This window comes from Chelonia mydas, chromosome 4, assembly GCF_015237465.2.
Source record: "Chelonia mydas isolate rCheMyd1 chromosome 4, rCheMyd1.pri.v2, whole genome shotgun sequence".
Classification (NCBI taxonomy): domain Eukaryota; kingdom Metazoa; phylum Chordata; order Testudines; family Cheloniidae; genus Chelonia; species Chelonia mydas.
Genome location: NC_057852.1, coordinates 104,784,166 through 104,797,638, shown reverse-complemented (window position 1 = coordinate 104,797,638; position 13,473 = coordinate 104,784,166).

The following is a 13,473-nucleotide window of genomic DNA, read 5'->3' as shown; positions in this document are numbered from 1 at the left end:
TAAATAGGCCCAATGGCCTGTGATGGGATGTTAGATGCGGTGGGATCTGAGTTACTACAGAGAATTCTTTCCTGGGTATCTGGCTGGTGAATCTTGCCCATATGCTCAGGGTTCAGCTGATTGCCATATCTGGGGTCAGGAAGGAATCTTCCTCCAGGGCAGATTGGCAGAGGCCCTGGGGTTTTTTTGCCTTCCTCTGTAGCATGGGGCACAGGCCACTTGTTGGAGGATTCTCTGCTCCTTGAAGTCTTTAAACTACGATTTGAGGAATTCAATAGCTCAGACATAGGGGAGAGGTTTATCGCAGGAATGGGTGGGTGAGATTCTGTGGCCTGCATTGTGCAGGAGGTCAGACTAGATGATCATAATGGTCCCTTCTGACCTTATGATCTATGAATCTATGAACTTATTAAAAGATTGATTTTGTGTAGTGCTAATGTAGCACATATTAAATGTATTAATAAGATCCTTAGAAGTCTAAACAGAAGAATATCAAGTAGGAGTAGAAAGGTGTTATTCCCACTGTAGAAGCATTGGTGAGACCATTACTGCTATAGTGTGTCCAATTCTGCTCTCCATACTTCAAAAAGAATGAAAAATTGGAAAAGATTTAGACAAGAGGTATTAGAATAATGTGAGGTCTGTACAATCTATTTAGGTTTCAGAGTAACAGCCATGTTAGTCTGTATTCGTAAAAAGAAAAGGAGTACTTGTGGCACCTTAGAGACTAACCAGTTTATTTGAGCATGAGCTTTCGTGAGCTACAGCTCACTTAATCGGATGCATAGCATATCGTGGAAACTGCAGAAGACATTATATACACACAGAGACCATGAAACAAAACTTCCTCCCACCTCACTCCCCCGCTGGCAACAGCTTATCTAAAGTGATCCTCAAGTAGAGCCATTTCCAGCACAAATCCAGGTTTTCTCACCCTTCCCCCCCCCCCACACACATACAAATTCACTCTCCTGCTGGCAACAGCCCATCCCCCTTTGAAACCCCTCTTTATAATGCACATGATAATCAAGGTGGGTCACCTTCAGCACTAATCCAGGTTCTCACCCCCCCCCCCAAACCCCCCCCTTTTCCAAAAACCACACACACAAACTCATTCTCCTGCTGGCAACAGCTCATCTTACAATGTGCACAGCAATAATCCAAGTTTAACCAGAACGTCTTGGGGGGGGGGGGGGGGTTTGCAGGAAAAAAACAAGGGGAGACAGGCTACCTTGCATAATGAAGTGAGCTGTAGCTCACGAAAGCTCATGCTCAAATAAACTGGTTAGTCTCTAAGGTGCCACAAGTACTCCTTTTCTTTTTACAATCTATTTAGTTATCAAAGGGCATTTTAAGAGGTGATTTGATCAGTCTATATGTACCTGTAGTGGTGGGAGACTCACCACCATGGCACCTCCTGCTGGTCATTCTGGAATTAGCTCAAGTCCTCCCACTTTGCTTTCTCCACCACTGTGACCCACATCACTCCATGGACCATGGCATCCTCTTCTGTGCCCAGAGTCTGTGCCCAGTTCCTCTGTTTCCCCACCTTTTGGAGGAACCGGCAGTCTATAGTCCAGCCACTAGCCTGAGTGGCCTGCTGCAGTCACCAGTCTAGTCCCTTGCTCCAGGGGCAAAGTCTGTGTTGGCCACTTCCCTCAAGGCAAGTGGGGGCAGCCCAAGCACCTTATCTGCCCTTCCTCCAGGGCCTCAGTCTGGCAGTGGTCAGCCAGAAGCTTCTTCTGCTCTGCTACCCTACCCTGCCCAGCACTGCTCTAGTCATAGCACTCCTAGGCAGTCAGTCCTTCTTCCTGCCAGACTAGGAAGAGGCTGCATCTGCTCTGTTGAGCAGCCCTTTATATATGGCCCCTGCTGGCCCTGACTGGCCACTGCAACAAGGCACCTTCTGATTGGCTTGCTTGGTGAGCCCTCCTCTAATTGGAGGGTTCTGCGCAGGCTCCCTGTGGCCTGATTTAACTCTTCCTCCCCCTGGTGTGAGGCAACTGCCCCACTACAGCACCCAGAGGCTCTTTAATTTAGAAGAGACAGGCCAAAGCAAGAAAAAAATCAGACTGTAAATAATGCACAATTTATTAACACTGATGATAATGAATCATTGGAAAAGTTTATCAAAAGAGGTAGTGGAAATCTTTAAATCAAGTTTATGTGTCTTTCTGAAAGTTATGCTCTGCCTCAAACAGAAGTTGTGGGATTAATGCAGTAATTGCTGCATGAAATTCCATGGTCCGTGTTGTGCAAGAGCTCTAACCAGATGCTCCTAATTGTCCCTTCTGGTCTTTAAAACTACAACAAACTCCCACTGACTTTTGGAATCTTTGTCCAAGTGGCAGTTTATGCCATTATTGTTTATTATTGGTACTTCAGTAGAGTGTATAGATCACAACCAAGATTGGATACACAGTAATAGATAATCTCTTGTAATCTGACTAGAAAAGAAAGAGAAAGGGTAAGAGGGGAAACAGCTGCCCAGGGGTGTATGTGTGTGAAGTGATTCGTACAATATCGCACAGTAAGTCACTGACTGAAGTGGGAATAAAAGGAGTACTCCTTTTCTTTTTGTGAATACAGACTAACATGGCTATTACTCTGAAACCTGAAACCTGAAGTGGGAATGGGATCCATGTTTCTTGACATCCAGTCTGGTACCTTATATGTTAGACCACCCTGGCTCCCAATACATATAAACCTCTTTGCTATCCTCATTCCCACTCCCCAACTATATATATTAATTATATGTTAAAGTAACTCCATGTTACTTTGAAGTTTTTCTTCTTAACCCTAATCCTAACTTCAAAAAGATCTCACAAAACTAAGTGATTGGGCAACAAAATGGCAAATGAAATTTAATGTGGATAAATGTAAAGTAATGCACATTGGAAAAAAATAACCCCAACTATACATACAATATGAGGGGGCTAATTTAGCTACAACTAATCAGGAAAGAGATCTCGGAGTCATCATGGATAGTTCTCTGAAGACGTCCACACAGTGTGCAGCGGCAGTCAAAAAAGCAAACAGGATGTTAGGAATAATTAAAAAAGGGATAGAGAATAAGATGGAGAATATCTTATTGCCCTTATATAAATCCATGGTATGCCCACGTCTTGAATACTGAGTACAGATGTGGTCTCCTCATCTCAAAAAAAGATATACTGGCATTAGAAAAGATTCAGAGAAGGGCAACTAAAATGATTAGGGGTTTGGAACGGGTGCCATATGAGGAGAGATTAAAGAAGCTAGGACTTTTCAGCTTGGAAAAGAGGAGACTAAGGGGTGATATGATAGAGGTATATAAAATCATTAGTGGTGTGGAGAAAGTGAATAAGGAAAAGTTATTTACTTGTTCCCATAATATAAGAACTAGGGGCCACCAAATGAAATTAATGGGCAGCAGGTTTAAAACAAATAAAAGAAAGTTCTTCACACAGCGTACAGTCAACCTGTGGAACTCCTTGCCTGAGGAGGTTGTGAAGGCTAGGACCATAACAGGGTTTAAAAGAGAACTAGATAAATTCATGGAGGTTAAGTCCATTAATGGCTATTAGCCAGGATGGGTAAGAAATGGTGTCCCTAGCCTGTGTTTGTCAAAGGGTGGAGCTGGATGGCAGGAGAGAGATCACTTGATCATTACCTGTTAGGTTCACTCCTTCTAGGGCACCTAGCATTGGCCACTGTCGGTAGACAGGATACTGGGCTGGATGAACCTTTGGTCTGACCCAGTATGGCCATTCTTATGTTCTTATGTACTTTAAAGTTAAGGACATTAACTGTTGCATTTTTATCAGATAATGTTGTCTTAAAATTGGAATTCCAGATATTAATATATCTGGTACTCAAAATTCTCTAAAAAAACCTTTTTTTTTTTTGCTTCTTTTGTATTCATAAACGATGGAAAAGTCTTGATTCAAAACACAATTAGGTTTTAAGGAAGGCTTTCAATTTGCCATTTTTGTGAAGTGAATTTAGTGCATGGGAAAAAGTGACAGATGGACAACACAGGAAATAAAGGTAACCTGCTTATCTGTACAACAGTTCACAGTATTGCTGTACAATCTTGATCAGCTGCTAATATGTCTCAATAATTTTCTGGAAAGACCACCTATAGCAGTGAGGTGATAGTTCAGTCTCCATGCTCTTTGATCCATTTCTACTTATTTCTGCTTATGCTGAGATTGGCATCAATGGTGCCAAGTAAAATTAGCCACTAATGGCAGTGTGTGAAAGTATATACTGTTCTCTAGCAATTGGAGAAAATCCACTAATTCAATCTACATTGACAACTGAAGAGTCATCAGATAGTAACATGATCTGTTCATTTTATACTAGGAAGGTAGTTATAAATTGGTTCTCATTACCAGTCTTCAAAACCATCTAGTACCCTGTCTGGCTATAAGTGTAACATCTATTCATTTATGCACTGGATACATCATAGAAAACACTAATATATTATGAGGTCAGGTCCTACTAAAGTTCAAAGTCACCTAAGAAAACTCAGGGATACAAAAATTATAATAAATATGCATTTTTATATTCCATAACATATCTAGTCCAAAATGCTTGTGCTCTTGTACTATGATCTCAAACAAGATTGACTACAGTGACCATTATAGTGTAAGTCTGCTAGTGATGTATACATGTATTATTCTTCCCCACTCTAGTCAATGTCTTGAGTTGCTTATGCTATATGTGTTTTCACAGGTTTTCTCCCCATGCTGGCTTAGCCAACCCTAATTATACAAATATTTAAGATACAGATCTCTTCTTGTGCTGCATACTCACATTATACAACTGAAATTGATCCCTCGGGGATCTTTCTACTAGAACCTTGACCCTGACTCTCTGTGTGTGTCAAGAGAACTGCAATCTCTGCAGCTAAAGCTCTTGAATGACCAGATAGGATCTTTGTCACACCTGTGAACAAAAAAGCATTGCAATACGTACATTTTACTCTGTCTAATGCAGAATTCTGATGAATTCTTTTTCCATTTGCTCTGTAGTTTTACATTGAGGTAACTTGCTAACATTCTAGCAAAACTGACAAGCTATTGATATAGGAAACTTGTTAGGTCCCGTTTACTCCATCACCATTAAACTGTTTGTCAGTTGCAATATGCTAACTATAGCCAGGTTTACTAGCTCAGTATTCCCCCAAAATACATAAAATAAACTTTTATTATTATTACCAAAATGTGAGGGAACTGATTTGAATATTTTGCTTCTTTGGAGATCTTTTGCTCTTGATTTATAAATTCCACAGATTGTAGTTCTTTATCAAATATCAGATTTTAGTTAGAAAAGATACCCAGTAGGTGGTCTGAGTCTATGCCTCCCAAAATGTGTGCTGTCATTCACACTGGATATGAGCAAAAATGAGCAAAGACTTGCATATAAAGATAGATGGTCATGACAGATATTATGAATATGTTCCATTTTTAAATATGATCTTACTTTTGTGTTCTCTAGTAATCATTAAACGGTGCATAATGCCCTTCACTGTACAAATGACCTTCCCCCCAGCATGAACTTGTAATTTATATATGTTAATAAAGTGTTAATAAAGATATGCCTCTGGAAGGTTTTACTTACAATCTCAAGCAACACAAAAGTTGGTTGCAGAGTTGGTTAGCTGTATAGTGGAGTGTATACTTCATCACTTAATGGTGTAGCACAGTTGCCCCTCTGCCTGAATTCCTCCCAACATGGGCCAGTGTTTAATACATCCTTGAAATGTAACAGTATCAGAAACCTAGATCAATAGATTTCAAAGTGCAAATTTAAAAGAGCATGTTTCTTAGGTTTTGAATTTACTCCTGAATGTGTGATATTTTAAATACATTCATCTTACTAGGAACCTTTACATTAGCTCAATCTAACATAGCGCCAAACTTAATTGGTGTCAGCATAAGTGACTGCTAAAAGGCTGTTTTAGACTATTTTTGATGGAAATGAAAACAAACAAACAAAAAATCTCCCCCTCCACATGCTTGAATTAACCAGAAACCAACACACTCAGTAAAGAATAGTATTTTATATAAAAAGAGAATTGTATCTGTATATTTAAAACAAAACAAAACACACTTTTATGGACCAGCTGCTGTCTGATTGGCTGGATCACATAAAGAGGTTGTTCTCTATGCTTGTCATCATATAGCTACTCAAATTAACGGTAAAGTCAAGAAATGCTGTTCTACTGTATCCTTCAAACAAAATGATGACATCTACATCAATCATTTGGCGTAAAAGAAATAAAGTCTACTGGAATAGAACAGAGTTCCAAGTTAATTTCTGGTGTTTTGAAAATAAATGTACTAGCGTGTTTGTCTCTACTTATTGATACTGAGGCATTCATTTAAGAGCAGAATCCCATTTGCCTGTGACAAAGGTTTATCCCTGGCATTACGTCTCATGTAATACAAACCTAATATGATTTTATCTCCTGTTGCTGGTACTCATGTGCTCATTGTTATTCAGAATGTGCCCTGTTGCAATGCTGCTTAGGATCCTAATCTTGCAAACACGTATGCATGTGTTTACACTTTACACTTTACACATGAGAGTCATAATATTGATTTCACTGGGGAGTCCTCATATGTTTAAAGTGAAGCATGAGTGTAAGTGTTTGCAGGTCCTGGGCCTTTGCAATGCTGCCAGAGTAAGTCAATATCCCATAACAAATATGCTCAATAATTTAAAAAGAAAAATCCAGGTGTTTTGGTGTCTGTGTGGCTGGATTTATTTTTTTAATTGATTTGTTTATCTAGGTACTTCTATGGCTCCATGACCATAGTATATAAGCAACTCATAACCATGAATGAATTTATCCTCACAACAGCCCTGTGAGTTAGGGAGGTATTTTTGTTAGTATCATCCCCATTTTACAGAGGTACAACTGGGGCACTGGGAGAAGAACCCAGGTATCCCAAATCCCAGTGCAATATACTAAACCCAGGACTATCCTTCCTCCTGTTAGTATAAAGGGGAGGGTCAGGGTAAATTAATGGACAATCTGTTATCAAAATACATACATTTATTTTATTTTCTTCCTTTTAGCAGGTGAAGCCCTGGCCCTACTCGGATAGTTTAAGGCATCAGACCAGGGGAACAGAGCAGTCCACCCTCTAGCACCAGAGCAGCAGAGTCTGTCTCTAGAGAAGAGACTGTTACTGCTTCAAAAAGAAGCAACCCACCCACGACCTCCCATGACAAAGACCATTTCTTAGAAATTGGGAAGAAATCACCTCTTCCTAACCATGGCAACACATTTATTGTGGGAATGCCAGGCATCCCAATCAGAATTGGCGAGCCATTGTGCTAGATGCTGTACAAACACACAGGAAAACCTCGTCTGTGCCCAGGAATTTACAATCTAATTGCATCTCAAATTATAATCATTTCCCAGTTTTAGAGGGTGAAATGATGTTCCTAAGATCAGAACTATATTGTGACATCAGAACTGAGGCCTAGTTTCACTTCAAGTTCTGCAACCTTGTGACTCAGCAAAGTATGCAGGGACTTGCCCATGTGACTCCAGACTTCATTTTGCTGTAATTTTCCACAGTAAGAACAAAGAGGTGTCCTTACACCTGGAAAAGACTATAAAAGGCTGATGCCTCATCTCCATCTTGTCTTCAATCCTGCTTCATACCTCTGGAGGGACTTTGCTACAAACTGAAGCTCTGAACAAAGGACTGAATGACGAATCCCAGCTGGGGATGTACTCCAGAGACTTTATTTGAACCTGCAGTTTATTCTATCACTGCTACAAGCCCGAACCAAGAACTTTGCCAATACTGTATGTAATTGATTCCATTTAACCAATTCCAGCTCTCATCTATATCTTTTTCCTTTTAGGAATAAACCTTTAGATTTTAGATTCTAAAGGACTGGCAACAGCGTGATTTGTGAGTAAGATCTGATTTGTACATTGACCTGGGTCTGGGGTTTGGTCCTTTGGGATCGAGAGAACCTCTTTTCTTTCCCTGGGGTATTGGTTCCCATAATGAGTGGCACTGGTGGTGATACTGGGAAACTGAAGTGTCTAAGGAAATTGCTTGTGTGACTTATGGTTAGCCAGTGAGGTAAAACCAAAGTCTTCTCTGTTTGGCTGGTTTGGTGTGCCTTGGTGTGCACAGAAACCCAAGCCTTGGGCTGTAACTGCCCTGCTTTAAGCAATTTGTCCTGAATTGACACTCTCAGTTGGGTCCGGCCAGAACCAGCATCATCACAACTTTTATCTGTGTTGGGACATGATCCAAGAAAACAATTCATGGATCAAAACCCATCCCTCTCTGCTTCACTGAGTATAAACTCAGCAAAGGAGTGAATCTGGCCCTATATTTTAGCTTTACCTAGTCAATGCTCCTCCCCTGTTGTCTAGAGAAATAGTATTAATCACATTGTAAAGTGACAATGTGTGTCACTTTCTTTAAATGTTTACTAGTTGAACCAACTTCTTTACTGGGCCAAACCATCTGAAGTGGTTTCAGCTCAGCTGCAAGAATCCAATTCTTACCATCTTGTTTAAAATCTATTTTGATCACTTTATACATTCTCTCTTGTCCCCACAAATCCCAACAGCACTTTGGTCAGTAAGAAAACGTGTAGAGACATTAAAACATTTAGTGAAAAATTAAAAACAGCAAAACAAAATTACCAGTAAAGCTGTAGGTTTGCTTCAGTGAAGGCTGTCTGTTGTTTTAATTATCTCTCAACTTGTCCAACAACAGTTAAACTATAATGAAAAAATTACATCCTTGGTTACAATGAAGTGCCCAATCCTGTTCTCCCTGAAGCCAGTGACAAAACTCCCACTGATTTGAATAGATACATAGATACAGGGTTGAGCTGCATAAATTGAGCCAATTCCTGCCTCTGGTTAATTTGTGCCACTGTGATGTCACAAATCAGCTATACATCCCACATATCCAGCCCTTCTCAGGGTGGCACGGACTTTTTGTAACACCTCTTATGCACCACTTTTTTCTCCAGGGGACAATGGTAGGTGCTCAGATATCACAATGATGGATGTAGGATAAAAACCTGACTAGAATAGTAGAAGACAAAGCCCTGGCTGGGATGATTTAACTGGGAATTGGTCCTGCTTCGAGCAGGGGGTTGGACTAGATGACCTTCTGGGGTCCCTTCCAACCCTGATATTCTATGATTCTATGATTCTATGAATAGGGGCATACCTACACTGCAGAGATCTCTGGCTAATGGAAGAGCAAAAGGCAGCTGGACATAAGTCACAATAGCCTTAAGAAACAGGCACAGGACCCAACAAACCCTAGAATTGGGGAAGTGGAAAGATGGCTTACAGCCACTTTTGCCCAAACTCCTCTAGTTTTGCACAGAATATAATTTGGACAGAACAGAAAAAAGCTCCATTATCTCAAAATATAAACTTCATATTTTTGTGCTGAGCAGTGAAGGAAATTTGATATTCCAGAAACAGCAAAAAAAATCTGTTGTTCAGTCTTTTAATAGCCAAAAGGGTGCATTTAAAAAATCTTTAGCTAACTGAGATCAGTGCCTAAAAAGCTTCTTGTAAATAATATATCATAAAAACTACATTGCTGCGCTGGTGTACTTGTTAGCATGTTATAGACTATGAGAAATGGGTCAACAAGACAAGTAAGGATTTTTATTTTATTTTATTTTTTATTATAGAAATATTTTTTTGTTGTTCATCCCATAGAGGATGCAAGGAACATGAATGACAGACTGGAGGTCTTGTACTCTATTAAAAGTTTACTTCATGTGGAATTTGCAAAAAAAAACCTCGCCTGTGTTTGAAATATTTGTGGAAGGTGCATCTTTTAAAATGAAAAACAAAATATTCAGCAAAGTTTCCAATATCATGCTGAATGCATCTTGACTTTAGCCACCATTTTTTTATGTAATTTTGAGATGCAACTGTGAAGTAAGCTGTCTTGATAGTTGGCTGCATGCAGTAACATGGCATGGGCCCTGCTTTCATGCCTAATTGCCAGGCGAGCAATGCCAACCGGAAGGCTGGACACTGGAATTGTACGGGCTGTACTGGTGATGATATGAAGGACAGAGTTGATTGTTGAGTCCAACTAGCCACAATGATGACTGGTAGTGATATGCTCAAAACTTACTATACACAGTATTATATGTGTGGTTTCAACAGAGCCACATGTAGAGAGATGATCACCTCTCTTCTCCATCATGCTACCCTTTTGCTTTGTGAGACGATGTTTAAGTTGCTGCCCACACACCACTCATTTGGTTGTCAACTCCAAGTACATTTATGCTAGCTGTGTGTCAGGTAATTATTCCTCAGAGGCATTTGCTTGCATTGTTCACGAGTGGATCGCAACATTGAACCAATTGAACCTAAATCTCTTCTAGATAGTTACTGACATAGAAAGGAAAATATTGCTTTGCTAGACTCAGGGAGGAATCCTATTGTGGAGGTTCCCAGTGTCCTATTGCACCACCTGGGACCACTGTTATGTATGAGTATATTGTTTTTCAACAGATTTCTAGATCTGAGACATTCATCTTGTTTTCATGGAACCCTACACATATTGACATATAACAGCAAAACTTTTGTCATGTGGTAGCTAAAAATATACAGCAGATTCTGCAACCCTTCATTAAGATTTATGATTATTTGGCAGATGGTTCTCTAATTGGGGTTTATAATGATTATTGTCCTAAGAGCTGCCCGTTCATTGTGCTAATATATACTCAAAACATACTGTTCATGCCACAGCATTGACAATCAATTCAGGTAATGCTATTGACAATGAAGTTGTCATTTGTTCAGCAATCTGGACAACAACATCTGATGTTTTATGGTAAATATATGCAATATTGTTTCATAGTTATATTAATACTAATAAAATACTCCCATGTGGCTTGTGGTTACAGGTAATTTACATGTACCATGAGAAAGGATAGGGAGAAAAAAGAAAATAAGGATCATATTGTATTTAACTGAAGATAATTTTGATTTTTGAATTTTTCTGACATATAGCTAATGATTTGCGTGTCCTTGTTATTCGACAATAAATCTAAACATGTCACAAATGGTAAAATCTAATTCAACGGTAATCTAACAGGGGTGAGAAAAATGTCCATTTTCAAAACCATGCCCTCTTATCCTTGGATCCTAAACTTTAAGATAGTCATTTAGTATTTTGTCTGAGATTGATTACATTGATTACGTAGCAGAAGAACAGTTCAATGAGTATTCAGTGAGAACAGTATTATGAGAATATTCTAGGCCAGATCCTCAGATGGTGTAAAATGGCATAGCGGCAGTGACATGAATGGAGCTAGGCTAGAGTGACTTACATCAGCTGAAGATCTATCCCACTGTTCTCAAATGGTTATATCCTGACCTCACTGAAGTCAGTTACATTCTGTTAGGGCCAGGATTTCTTTTTTGCCTTCAGCTTCTCTGCAGCATCTTGCCATGCAGCACTGCTTCCAAACAGTAAACACAACACAACGTGCTGAGAATGGTAGAAGGGGTGAAAAATAATTTGGAGTTTTTCCTCTAATGTCTTCAAATATTTTTTGCTACCCTAAAAACATAGGCATAGTTTGACTTCGATATTGAGGAGAGGAGGGGGAAGCAGCTCCAGCTAGGCCAATGGGGCCAGGTGTGGGGCAAATTTCATGCCTGCCTGAAGCCCAAACTTCACCCTGGCTAAAAATAATCATAGATTAAAATAAATTCTGAATCCTCAATGGATGCAACTGATAAAACTGAACCTAATTATTTAAAAAGGCTCATCTTATTGCTTCATCATTGAATCAGTATTTGAGGCTAATATTAACAGAGAAGTCCTATACCTTTTATATTCTATTGTTTAGGAACAGGGAACAAGATCCTGCAATATGTAAGACTCCATAGCACATCTGCTATGGAAACGATGCTCCTGCAGTGATGCCTAGTGGATAGAGAAATTGATGGGGACTCAGAACTGGGTTCTGTTCCTGGCTATGCTGCTGGATGAGACTGGGCAAGTCATTTCTGTGCCTCAGTTTCCCAGCTATAAAAGGGGATAATGATACTCACCTACTTTGGAAAGAACTTTGAGATCTCCTGATGAACAGTGTGATATAACAGCTAGGTATTATTTAAAAAAGTAGAGTTGCTCCTCTTACTCTTCCTAACAAAAGTAAGGATCCAGCTGCAGTAAAGTCTTATGTCATCTCAATAGCTGAGTACCAAGGGGAGTCCAGAATGTCCAGACAGCTTTAATATCCAGTGCTGTGCATTATATCCAAAGAAAAAAATCATTCTTCTCCGAAAATTCCCCCAATTTTCTGGTCATCCAAAACTGGCCAGCTAAAACCTCCACAGACCATCCAAAGGAGCCCTTTGAAAGTCCCCCTACAGATAAATTGAACAATAGTCGTTGCTACTTCTGTAAATTGTAATTTACTCAGATTAGGAGGATACCAAGTATTTGCTCACTCTCTTGCTATTTGAATCTAGACCTTTACAAAGTTGTATAAGGAAGGCTGCAAATTCTGAGGCATGCATCTCACCATTTGTATAGAAGATCATTAACATTTTGCCCATTCTAACATGAACTCTACATTGGTGCAGCAACAAATAGCTCATTCAGGAACAAAGTGTGATGGAATACATTAAAAGCTGCAGTGGTTTTTTGTTTTGTTTTGGTTAATTTTTGCTAACATAGCCATAGGTGCTGGAACTAGGGGTGCTGCTGCATCCCGTGGCTTGAAGTGGTTTCCATTATATACAGGAATGGTTCAATCGTTCTCAGCATCCCCACTGTACAAATTGTTCCAGCACCCTGAACATAGCAACCTAAGTCGAAAAACAGGGCAGTCAAGTAAGGCAGCAAAGAACAGGTATACAACACACAATAATTATGTATGCATCCGATGAAGTAAGCTGTAGCTCACGAAAGCTCATGCTCAAATAAATTGGTTAGTCTCTAAGGTGCCACAAGTACTCCTTTTCTTTTTGCGAATACAGACTAACACGGCTGTTACTCTGAAACCTAACAATAATTACAACAACCTAAGAATTAGGCTGAACCTTTTTACCAATAGACATATGTTACCCAAATATATACAGCCTATCAGAATCAGACTGCTGAATCATTAAAAGCAAAGAATATTAATAAACAACTAATACCCTATGAATTTTGGATCCCCATTCTTGTTTTCTGTAGAATGAAGAAACTCTTTCTTACTTTCTAATACGTTCTCTGTTGCTACACTTAGTATATTTCATTTTTCAGAAAAGATTTAGGTTCTTCATGTCTTTATTATGAGAATTTTGGGGTGGGTGTTTTGATGACCAAAAAAAAGTCTTACTTAGGCCCCAATTCGGCAAAGTGTTTAAGCACATGCTTAAGCCCATCCCTTTTCAACAAAATACTTAAGCATATGCCTACAGTCAGCAGTCCATCCCTCAACTAAAATGTAGATTCA